The 12,056-nt window shown below is 41.9% G+C and overlaps 1 protein-coding gene and 1 non-coding gene across 4 annotated transcripts in view; both read left to right on the top strand.

The window, feature by feature from the left end:
• LOC120949703 (mpv17-like protein) overlaps positions 1 to 12,056 on the top strand; it is a 143,430-nt gene that overhangs the window by 86,825 nt on the left and 44,549 nt on the right. The window lies entirely within an intron of this gene.
• Trnat-cgu (transfer RNA threonine (anticodon CGU)) lies at positions 4,968 to 5,039 on the top strand. The gene has a single exon. It is a non-coding gene; the product is annotated as a tRNA-Thr (tRNA).

The following is a 12,056-nucleotide window of genomic DNA, read 5'->3' on the forward strand; positions in this document are numbered from 1 at the left end:
AATGTATAAATTGAATTTGGTTCTATTTAAATGGTACGCGTAGATATTGATCTTCATGAAAAAGTTGTAGGTAGAGGAACGTCAGATGGCATCGCACACACATATTGGGGGGGGGGGGGGGGGGGGGGGCTGTAGCAAGTTGTCCAACGACGATGCTCATGGAAACAGGACTGCCGGAACGTGTTAACCTCTTCGTAACATCGGTTGAGGATGATCCGTTTCAAGCGAAATTGCTGCCACACGAAACCGTTGCTATCGGTAACACGATTATCAACTACATGGTGGAAAGATGATATATTTTTACTTCAGTGCCATCCGTGCAGGCCCTCTCAAAAGTATCTTCACCATATGTGGCACCCGATGGAAGCGTGGTTGTTTGTTTAGCATTTCGACGCAATCGACGACTCCTTTATGTGAGGTCGGTTTTCGCTTCCGTCCGTGCAGTGTGGCAGCATGATAAAATTAGACCATTCATCCACCGTTCGCCCTCCCTCCAACCACACACTAGTATGGACGGGGGGATTCCGGAGAAAGGCCAACGATTGCGTTTCCGTCGAAAAAATAATCGGAAATCTCGTTACGACGTTAGCAACGCCGGGGGAGGTCGTCTTGCAATTAAGACGATACGCCACGTGCGACTTTATGCCGGGTGCGTGTTCGGATTATGGAAAATCCCCGACTCCTTCCGGGGACGACGACGACGACGGATGCGGTATACCAATAGTAGTAGCATGATACCTGCAACCACCTCCGCACAATGTGTTTGATTCAGCATTCCGACTACGATTACGCGGCCGCTTCCCCAGCCAAGCAGCAGTACACAAACGGTCACGTTGGTAACGATTTGGCTTCGGCTGGGAACACAAACACACACACTTCGACGACATATCGTTTCGCTTGTGCTCCTGACGGTTATTATTACGGCTTATTTTACTTACCGTGGCGTTTCGTCCACATTTACCACTCGTCGAAACAATAAATAACTTCCTGCTTGGAGCATTCCTTCCCTTGCTGGGTGTGCGTGGGAACTTGCAGGGTGAGTGCGGCGTTTTTTTTGCAGTCCTTCACAATCCCATGAAATGCGATCGAAATGGATCGTAAATAAATGTATTTCGTTCCACAGCACGCCAGTCATGGATCCGGGTGGAAGATAAATTGAATTTCATAATCGCTTGATGAAATCGTATCGGAGATGTATCATAAACACTGTTGAACCTCACGTACGCCACAATCAGGTCGTTTATTTTGGCCGATCGTTTTCCGTATGAGCATCGACGACATCTGCGTGAGTGTTACAGAGTTTTTCAAGTAATTTTGCAATATGTGAATGATGTGTTATTTGATCCAGTTTTTTTTATTCACTAAATAATTAGCATATGAAAATTCACTCCAAATTACTTTGTTTACATTTCGTTTGGCTCGACAGATCGTGCTACGCGCTGTTGTAAATGAAATGTACAACAATTTATTTATTTATTTGTTTGAAAACCCCTGTATCTTCGTGTGTGCACGTTGATGCTATGATGGAAGAACTGTTGGGGGTTTCATCCCACGAATGAAACGTCGAATTGATTATTGCCAACACTAAGCAAGATTCACGGGATGGAACAGAATAGCCTGCGTCTTAAGTCGATCTCATCTGAAAACAAACTGAAACGAAATCCGAGTGTCTTGGGGTAAGCATTTTGACCAATAATTAGAATACAGCACTCAAATTCTTTCCTCGCTTTCAGATCTCCTTTTTTTTTCTTGAAGCCCTCTGCAACTTTGATTAGCTAAAACTACACGATCTTAGGCTGCTATCATTGAATTTATTCGTAGGGACGGCGTACGTCTCGACACTTGTTTTCACGTAACGTATTTATGCGCTCATGCGGAATCCCTCTAAATCCCTCACGGGAATTACTAAAGCAATCATCTAGTACGCAAGAAAACAGCAGAAAAATTAGTGAAGCTGAGTGTCGGGACGTAAGCCGTCGCTACGATCGGATTCAATGATGCAGTCAAATAGTTTCCGCATTGGATATTTATTATTTACTTTGTTTACAATAATTATTGATATTACTTATGCTATAAAACAATGTAAAGCCATGTTCGTTTATAACAACATGTTATGTTATTATGTTCAACACTATCTGGTTCTGTTTACAGCTCACATTTCCAATCTACTATTTGTTACTGGTCAGGCAAGTTATTTGCAACAAACAATGAAACAAATCACTTACACTTAATACACATTGCTGTTGATTGTTCGTATGGTTGTGCGTTACCGAAAAACAAACAGTAAAATTGCAAAATAAAGCAAAACATATGTTCCAATCACACAACATTAATTGTTTGTTCGTGTTATTTAAGGCAGCATTGATTAAAAAAAACTAAACTAAGATGTTGTTAGTGATGCAGGGAACGTATTGAACGTATTAAAACACATATCTAATCAAAGAGCATTATAACACAAATATTTTTTTCCATTTTCACTCGATCAATAAATGGTCCTTTCTGCTTCATTTAGGTTATTACTGAAGTTTTGAAAAGCTACAACAATGCATTAAAACTGGTTTGCTTTTATTGTTCTCTTTTCTTTGGAATAATTTAGTAAACCTTTAATGACTCAAATGTCTTTTTACTTAAAGCTGTTCTGTGTTATCTGGTCAATAATGCGAATGATAAAGAAAATGTAACTTTGCAACATTGAAATAAATACACTAATAATCGAAAGAATGGCACAACCAACCCGTCTATGCATTTGTTTGAACATAATTTGTATCATGTACAATTACACTACCTACTACCCGTATTCCATAGTCTTGTTGCATATGCTGCTCTCACACGCTGTCCGATGGTAATGTCATTAAATCCAATACCCTGACCCATAAATTAAATGGGAAGCTTTGTAACAGTCACGATAAGATGCAAAACAAACCATCACCTTTGTTGGCGGTGTGTGATGGCGGCGACAGACAAGGAAATATGTGCTCATTTAGGAAGGTACACACCTTTCACATCCGGTTCCTCGCGCACGGAACTATCGAACCGCTTTGCCGGTTGATAATGTTGGACATTCTTCCATCGGTCACCGGGCGGAAACACACATACACAACAGACAAACATGGGACACGCACATCACAGCCAGCCACACGAGAATGCAACCGATTGTGTGTGGCACTGTCGAGTTCTCCCGTTCCTGGGGTAAATCAATCAAAAGTGTTCGTTTACACGATTGTACCTCCCTGAACGGTGGCGGCGAGGTGGTTGAAGATGATGAAAGGGAACAAGAATCGTTGGTCAATGTCCTGGTTGGTTGGTGCAGCTTTAGGTGGTAAGGCAGAAGCAAGTGGGACGAATGATGGGGGCATAGTTCCCCACAATCAAACCTAGCAAATGGCGCCATTAAAATCCACTCTCGCATATGTCAACAGTCGCTGGAATACCGTCCGGGGCGCGCACAATCATGCACGGCGGGTAACGTCTTTATGCGTTAGAAGCGGTTCCCCGCTTCCTTCAGATGTGAGGCCGGAGATGGAGGGAATCGTTTATTTTTCCGTTTCAATTGTGTAAAGTTCGATTACGGCCCGGCCCCGGCCCCGTGGCGGCAGTCGAGTCCGTCCATCCGTTTATCAGCCTCTCTCGATCCATCGAGATCGAGGCCGATGCGTAGAGGAACGCCGAGCCAAGAGAATATGTGTTTACGTTGTCGGTCATTCAGCTTAATTTATCTTTATTTGCTTAATGCGGCCAAAGGAGACCCTCGGGCCACTTAGTTTACGAGCCCGATTGTCCGTCCGCTCGGAACAAACACACGCGCGCGCATACAGGCAGTGAAAGAACTGTAGAACATTATTTTCCGTTTGATGTATCGTTACAAGAGCAATATAAAGAGCATTAGATGAGGCGAATATAGGGGGCGGCAAAGGTGAACATGGGCCCCACCTCTATGCCACCAACCTCTATATACACATTAATTGATCTGTGTATTATTATTGGTCGTCAGTTCATGCCCATCGGGGGGCACCGAACTCTCACTCTCTCCATCTCTGCTTGGCCCGCGCCTTCAGTGCTGGGTAATCGATGTCTAATAAAAACGAGGCGTGAAATGTTACTATTAAGATCCTTTTCGAACGCTCCTTCTCTACTGCGAAGGCTGTTCGCGTCTTGCGAAGCACTTTGTCTCAAGTTCCGCGCACACACATACACACATGGACGTAGATCATGCGGTCGCTCGCGTGCAATGCTGCACTGCAGCATCTCGTTGACGTTGTGTGTGCATGCATGCAGTGGATTTAATAAATACGGGAATTAATACGACGCTCTCAACGCCCAGCAGCACCAGCGTGGCCCAGGTGCGACCATACACACGGATACACCCGTTCCTCGCACTCTAGCGCATGCCTTTTGGTGGAAGCTATTACCCCTCAGAAAGGGGTAAAGGGGGCGGGAAGTGGATGGCAGAAAACAGTGTAGCGTCGTGTATAATTTATGGTTTATCGATAATAAATTACGAGCGATTATAATTGATTTAACGTGTACCTGTGCGCGACCTATAAGGCATCACCCACCGCCATTTCCTGTCATCCGGCCGCGGTTCGCTGTTTTGCCAAACGCAGGGTCGTGCACAAGCTGCTATTTATCTACCGTCTATCTTATGGGGGCATCGGGAGTCTAATTTATCCTCAAAATTGGCTGCTCTTAACGATATTGCCGGTAAAGGTGTAGTTGCTCGTGTGCTTGCGAAGGTTACTTTATGCATGTCGCGTCAAAACTGCCCTGTCAAAACTGTTTGGATTGAAATGTTCTCACAGGGGTTGAAAAAAACATCGATGTTGTGCCGAAACACGTTATCGTTATGTTGGGTTGAAGATGAGCATAAAATCTAAAAATAGATTGACATCCGAATGTGTTTTCGGCGCATGAGGCACCTTTGGAAGAGGCTGTGTTGAAATAAGCTTTTAAGCGGCGGGAAATCAAGAGCCTCTTTAGCTCAGTGGTAGAGCGCTGGTCTCGTAAACCAGCGGTCGTGAGTTCAAACCTCACAGGAGGCAAAATGCTGTGGTAGCGTGGATCCTTTTTTTTATTTTTGATCTCAGGCATTATTTTATTTGTATTTTGTTAATGTTTTATTGAGCAAGGTCTATGATTTTTTTTTTCATTACCTTCAATATGATTCATAAAACGGAAATAAGTACATGTTATAAACAAAATAAGTAACTGTGTAGATTGTATTATTTTTTTATTCATGTACTGATTCATGTACTCTGGTATGAACTACACAGACTTTGACCCTAACCTTTGAACCTCTGTATTGTCATGTTGACGTCCAAAATTTCTGTGGAACTGTGTGGGACTGTGTAATCATAGTTAAAGTAGAGTTAAAATAGAGTTATAAGAGGCTACTTTTCTTCTATGTTCGTTGTGCAGAAATGTACATTGTCTATCAGTTCTAGTTATCTCAATAACACGACAATAATGTTTCAAGTGTATTTTTTAATGAACACATTTTTACAGATTTATACGGTATACTCTTCCTTGCAAGGCATTCTCAGTTGGTCTTTAAGTGCAATGCTGGAGCAATGTAAAGGGTGGTTAATCATACTTTTTTCCTATCATCTGTCTCCGATCTCCGAAACTATATCGATTTGTTCAGTAAAAGAGTGAAATGTAACAAAAAAAACTTTACTAGATTCCCTTTGTTGCACTTGATTTCAAAATTCCTAGAGCAATAAACTTCGAACCGTACACATTCAATGTAGCAACCCTCCTCAAAATTCAAGCTCGAAGGACGTTTTGCCGGGTTTTTAAATTCGTTGTTTTGTCATCCCGCTGCGCGTTGCTCTGCTTCACGTCGCTCCCTCCTGCCAGCCAGTAATTATGACATTTATATTATTTTGTCATTAATTTTAATACAGTTCCCCTACGGCATGTTCCAGTCGGAGTGTTGTCGGCTCGTGTGGTTTCTGTGCTGCTTGTTTATCTTCCATTTCGTTTCCCTGCCATTCGACTGGACAGCCGCAGCCCGGCTTCCCTGTCACAAACCAGGGTGGTAAGCGATGGGGGGTGTTTGGGCGAAGGCAGCAACTATGATGCGGGTTGCTGTGGCCCTGTACGATTGGAGATAATAACGTTGGTCGTGCACATTCCGGAACCGTTTTTGCGTTTGATCGCGGTCTGAGCGAGCTATTTATCAATCAGCATCAGCGAAGCATGTGCGTGTGTGTTTGTCGTGTCCTTCGTTTGAAACAATTAGAGCGAGCGCAAGCAACGCTGTGAGCTGGAAGAGGGTTAAATTCAATTTTGCAAAATGCAAATTATTTAAAACTAATTACCCAACATCAATCGAACGACGCAGGCCACAACGTAACGGAGCAATTTCGAACGGTTGCGGTTGCGTCGGGCCAAATCAATCAGAAAGTCGCGGAAGCGAATGGAAGTTGCTGGAGGCCACGTTGAAGAGTTTAAAGTGTTTTGGAGTTTTTACCTTGATTTTTAATCAGTTTTTCACGGCAAATATGGATATATAGGCCAATGCTTTTAAAGGTACGAAGAATATAAATTATACTTTCCAGCCATTCACATTGCATACATCTTCCAATCTAAGTAACTGAGCACGCAATTGTTAAGCTGCACGGGCTAGTAATTTTTAATTGATTTATTTTTCTACTGTTTTGCGTACTATTTTAACTTTCAAAGGACGAACAAGCTCCCAGGCGCCATGGCAGCATCGTTCAAAATTAGCATTCGGATGAGCTGCCACGGCTGCGGGTACTTGTCCTTCCTTCCTCCACCCTGTTTGGCGCAGCATCCCACTCTCCCACTCTCTTGTGGACCATTTTGTGCGAATGTCGGTCGTTATCGTGTCACGTACCGGCAACGTAATTCAGTGCGGGAAGGAAGCGCATTTGTTTAGCATAAATAACAACGGCTGCTGCTGGGTCGCGCTGTTGTGTTGTTGACTCTGTCTGGCCTCGTTGTGCCAGTGTTTGCCGGGTATTGCCGTAGGGCAGGTATGTCAAACTGGCGGCCCGCGGGCCGCATGCGGCCCTCGTCGATTCTGAATGCGGCCCGCGAGAGTATTTTGAGAATTGCTAAAAGCACTGCAAACCCTAAATCTGTTATTACTATTTGTCAAAGTGTATTACATTTTCCAGAGAAGATCAATCCTTTTGTTGGTATATGGAAACTAACATAAATGTAACATCTCATAAACTTATTTTACACTAACGTACATATCAATCGAGACCCTTAAGAATCATTGAATCGAATGCTAGCTCAGTCGTATTATGTTTCGATTAAATTCTGAATATTAGCATAATTTTGTGCACATTCGATTGCGCATTCTGTATGGAAAAATAGATTTGCGTCAACTGTCTACAAACGAAAAAGAAATGAAAATAACTTGATACACACACTAGGAAACTTCGCAACAACTAGGAATGGGTTGTCGGAATCGCATCCACGGCTCAAAACCATTTCCGATTTTAGCTATTCTTACTCCGAATCCGACCAAAATCAAACCAACAGTTCCGTTCGGTGCCGTCCGAAGCCTATCTTCTTCTTTTCTTTGGCTCAACAACCGATGTCGGTCAAGGCCTGCCTGTACCCACTTGTGGGCTTGGCTTCCAGTGACTAATTGATTCCCCTCATAGCAGGATAGTCAGTCCTACGTAAGGCGGCGTGGTCTATTTGGGGATTGAACCCATGACGGGCATGTTGTTAAGTCGTACGAGTTGACGACTGTACTACGAGACCGGCTCAATCGGCTACGGTCCGAAGCCTATAGAGCCGTTTAAAGCCATTCGGAACCGTTGGAGTCATCGGTTGTCCCACCGAATTTGACAATCTCCATGCCCCCGACTGCCGAGTAAAGGATTCATTCGGCGTCGATTTTTCCGACCTTAGACCTTAGTTACATCATTGATATTCGATTGGAGCCACATCTGTTTTTTGTCATAATCATGCCACCATAAATGTTAATAAAAATGATTGTAGCCAAGTTGGAATTATTTGTACCCAACATTCTGCAAGACGAATTAATGTAATTTCCAACCTCCTCAAAAATCAAAACCAAAATGATATGATTACGCTTAAGCCTAAAGGATTTAGATTAAGGATAAAAATAATCGAAATGCCGAAGCCATGCAACACAAAGCTTATTAATAGATTAGCTCACACAGTCCTCAATTCCTCAATTCGCGAATCATCTCCCTTCAAGTGTCAAAAACAGATTTGCCGATCTGTATGGGAACACACACCACGACTCTTCGTCAGATAAAATTATCGTAATTTAAAAAAAGTTATTCGTAAAATACGGGTTCTTGTTATAAGAAATGAATATATCACCAGAACACTTGGAACTTGGAAATTAGCAAAAAATAATGTTTAAACACGTGTTATTACAATTTTTCTCTTGATCTGTCAAAACATTGCAAGCAAATATTTTTGTTATTCATCCAGTGATGAATAGCTCGGATTGCTTGAAAAAGATTCACTACAGGCTGCTAAACTTCTCCTACTTCAGTGAAAAAGTGTGTTTAACAGATATTTTCTAGCAGAACTGCCGTAAGAGAACGCGAGTAATGTAAAATGTCCTATTTTAATAATAACGTTGAAAGTACATTAAAAAAAATTCTCATGTAAAAAATAGCACATATAAAAATAACATCGCGAATTTGTACATAACAAACGATTCCAGATAAGAAGCGAGGAGTACACAAAAAGTCAATTTGTTTAACAATAAAAATGTAAAAAAGTATATTCCATAAATTTTGGGGTATATTTTCCATTCCCAACTTTGCGGCCCGCGAATCACTGAAAATTTGTACTTGCGGCCCTCTGATGAAATGAGTTTGACACAGCTGCCGTAGGGGGTGAATACATTTTTCAAATCACACGCCCATCCACCCACAGCACCCACTCTCTCTTCTGTAGACTATATTTTGTTTGTTTCCATCTCATGCATGTAGCGTCTCACGGACGTGGGTTTGCATGCTGGAGGAGGACATGAGGCTGATGGGAGGTTGGAATACTAGACGACGGCAGTGACGACCACAGATCGGATGGCTCGGATGCTGTTTACCATTGTGATCAAATTGCGCGGATTTTTCCATACTAATAACGGTGTGGTGGCCTTTTGTTTTCTCTGCATCACACCAAACGCTCAGCGGTTTTTCATCGATGGTGTACAGGATTTGTGTGATTATGGGCTCGCTTGATTACTTGCGCTGGCAGGTTTCTGTGAATTCCGCAAAAGTGAGCCAAATCAATCAATCTTGGGACGTTTTCTCTTGTGACTGATAGTGAAGAACAGATCACGGTTCGTTTGTTTGACATGCATCACTTTCCAGACTGTCAATAAAGGGCTTAGCAAAGGCGTGTAGATTAATGAGGATATTACAGGGTTTTCCAGGAGTTCTCATAGCTGTGGGACACTTAATTGGCTCTGTCTTAAGGGAAATTAACTTATTGTAATGGGAATTGGACTCTATAGCACCATTGTTGGACAAACCAATAAGAATTTCCAAGGAGCCTGTCCAAAAGGGTGCCATAAAGTCCATTTTCCAACATATGACAATCACTTCCAATGAGAAAGTATCAAGGAAGTGTCCCACAACTTTGAGAACCCCTGGAAAACCCTGTATATCCACGGAATACGTGGATGAAGACGAATAAGGTCTGGTTTTGATGAATTTTTATTAGTATGAAATTGGTTTTTTGTATGATTTGAGTTAAAACCATCGATTATCATCTGCTTTTATCAGTTTTCCATTCATTAAAATTCATTTAGGGTAGTTAAATACATTCACTTCAAGATATTACTCCTTGATTTGAATAACTTCTAATTTAACGATTCACCATTGTCTACTACTGACGTGCTTTTTAAAAGTATGTTTTCTGTTTCTAGTAACGTCTGTTTTGTGTGCAGTACTAACACTGTTGTTGCTAGTGTTTTGTGTGCAGTACTTCTAGGTAATTCTAAAGTGAATTCCAACTTACAATAGCCGCGTGTTATCAAGAACATGTATTATTTACATGGCAGATTATTTGAGTATGCGGTATTATTATTTATTTATTATTTTGGGTTTATACACACAGAACGCATAACAAAATTGTCAAAGAAAAACGAAAACAAAGGAGAACCTTTACTAACAGCCCACCCAGCCTATACAAACAAGTAACTGAATGGTACCAAATAATTATAACAATTGTTAGTTTTCTGAAAACAAACAGCATTTTTAGACCACTAAATAAGCATTAAGTATAATTTGACAAATTTTAAAATTACTGTTCGGAATTCGATCAATATAAGCTCAAATATTGTATGTTTCTTATGGAGCTCATTTCCTTTTTTCGGATTCATAACAGACGTAGATTTGCTTTTCTTCTGGATTCTCACACTGCCTTTTTGTTGGCTACTAACACAGTGGACTTTCATCTGTGATTTAACGTAATTTTCTGTAATTATTTGCATGATGAAAATTCGTGCGATCCCTTTTGACCGTAAGATAAGGGAGAGATCTTTTGGTGAGATCTGTTGTCAAAAAGTGTTTTGAAATTAACATTTAGCAAATAAAGCACTTCTATGTAGTGAAGACATATGGCACCAAACGTTAAAAATTGTTTGATGCACATACAGTGGTTGCCACCTAATTTTGGCCGTAAGGCATCAATTTTTGCCTCTAAGGCATCAATTTTTTATAGTGCGCATACATTTTTGACTCAGATTGTGACACACTGTCAAAAATTGGTGCCTTCGAGACAAAAATAAGTGAGTTAGAGTCAAAATTTAGCGGCATCGACTGTAAAGTTAGATATTTTTACAGATTTCAGGCTATTAGAATAATGGTTGTAAAATGTTTTGATCTACCCTTTGTCTTTGAATTCGGTATTTTTGTTCTCCATTCAACGTGTTTGGATTATATGTGAAATAAACAGGGCATTAACATATCTTACTTAATAATGTTATAAAGATACATCAAACAATAACAAGTGGTCTGAATGTGCTTTGCAAAATTTCCCAAAGAAATTTCCACCGTGGTAATACGAACACGCACCGCGTTTATAATAAACGCCCAACAAGGCGTTACCCTATGACTGCCGGGCTCATGTAATTGCCATAAATAAAATCACACCGTTTGAGCGCAAAGTTTCGTGATATTTTTTTTCCGTACACGATTACATACACATGTGTGTAAAACGCGCAGCCCCGTGCGAGCCACCGTACCCCCGGAGCTGATGCTCTGCGGGGGACACTTTTTATAGCAGTGGATGTATTTTGTGTGTGTGTGTTTTTCCCGTCTTTACTTATGCTCAACGAATGATAGCACTTTCGTGGTACGTGGTTTGCGGTCGTTTGCCTTTGGGAAAGGAATTAGTGCCTTAGCCTCGACGCGCTTGTCCGTGCTGCAGGCAAACTCCGCCATAAAACAATAAAGTACATTTATCTCCGTGAATTCGCGTGTATCGTCGATCCGTTCGTTGCATACACAGACATGGGCAATGCACGATGCTAACCGTGGTCGTCTCGGCTGGCTGGCAGGAAAATATGACAACTGCGTGAGTGCGCCCACGTGTCGCCGTTCTACAGCCCGCTTACAGGGCGGTATTACCGAACGGACAGTTACCATCCACGTGGATGGCATGAAATCGACGGCGTTCGGTAAACGTTAACTGGATCGGAATTCACTACGAAGACACCACTACAATGTGTGTCCGGTTCGGTAGGAGAAAGAAATGCGCAAAATAAAAACACCGTTTCTTACCCTTTGGTTAGTTGCGCTGTTTCTTATTCGTTTTTTTTAGTGTATAGTTCACTATCACCAATCGGTCTACTCGTTCAGCTCGTGCATGCTCTTCCGGCTGATTGCTCTCATAACATTGCTGTGTCTTCGCACGGCCTCGTGCGCTGACATTATTTGATAACGGAGTGCGAAAGTGAAAAACAAAAACAAAACACAAAAAACGGCAGGCATGCACGCGTGTCTTACTACGCGCGCAACATAAACATGATTCCGGTCGCCGTAAATTGTGTGTGCCTGTGTGTGCCTTTATCGGCAAAGATGATT

Source organism: Anopheles coluzzii, chromosome 2, assembly GCF_943734685.1.
Source record: "Anopheles coluzzii chromosome 2, AcolN3, whole genome shotgun sequence".
NCBI classification, from domain to species: Eukaryota; Metazoa; Arthropoda; class Insecta; order Diptera; family Culicidae; genus Anopheles; species Anopheles coluzzii.